Source organism: Alligator sinensis, unplaced genomic scaffold (genome assembly GCF_000455745.1).
Source record: "Alligator sinensis unplaced genomic scaffold, ASM45574v1 scaffold237_1, whole genome shotgun sequence".
In the NCBI taxonomy this organism is placed as follows: domain Eukaryota; kingdom Metazoa; phylum Chordata; order Crocodylia; family Alligatoridae; genus Alligator; species Alligator sinensis.
The window spans coordinates 340,095-340,791 of NW_005841849.1; positions in this window are offsets into that span (position 1 = coordinate 340,095).

A 697-nucleotide genomic window follows, 5' to 3' on the forward strand; every position below is an offset into this window, starting at 1 on the left:
CAGGATTTCCCAACACCTGCTGTTGGGGGTCAGTGCGTAGTGTCAATAGCAGAAGCTTTCTGCAAAGACAGGTGCTGTGGGGACCACAGCCAGTTTCTCACCAACTCAACAGGGATTATAGTTCAGAATAGAATTAGGGGAACTCCATGTTCTTCCATACTAATCTTACAGAAGACCCAACCGCCTGGTTTTATTTCCTCTGCAGTGCTGGTAGGAGCAAAGTGCAACTGAGAAGGAAGGTCTTGTCACCCCACTGCTGGTAAGCAGGCAGGGGAGCTGCAGCAAGAGACACAATGGAAATGGACATGAGACAAGCGGAGACGTGCTGTGAGGAAAGCTACCCTGGTGACTCCAGGGCAGGCTACCTAGTTCAGGTAGTTCAGATCCGTTTGCTCTTGTACATGCTGAGCTGGCAGGAGCTCAGAATGTCACTAGGGCACTACCTCAAGTTGCGGAGGGAAAGCAGCATTTTATACAGTTCCTTCCAGTGCCCCCCTCTGGCAGACTGAAAGGGGAACGCTCGCTGGCTGGAAAACGGACACGCGGCATATCTTGGGATTTTCCAGAAAGACATGAAGGCAGAGATGGGAAGGGAAAGATACTCAGAGTCAAGGCAACAAAACTGGGCGAGGTCTACTGAAATACTCAAAATGAAAAAGGATAGGGCTGTAGGCTGGAAAGAAGCAGAGAGGAGCTG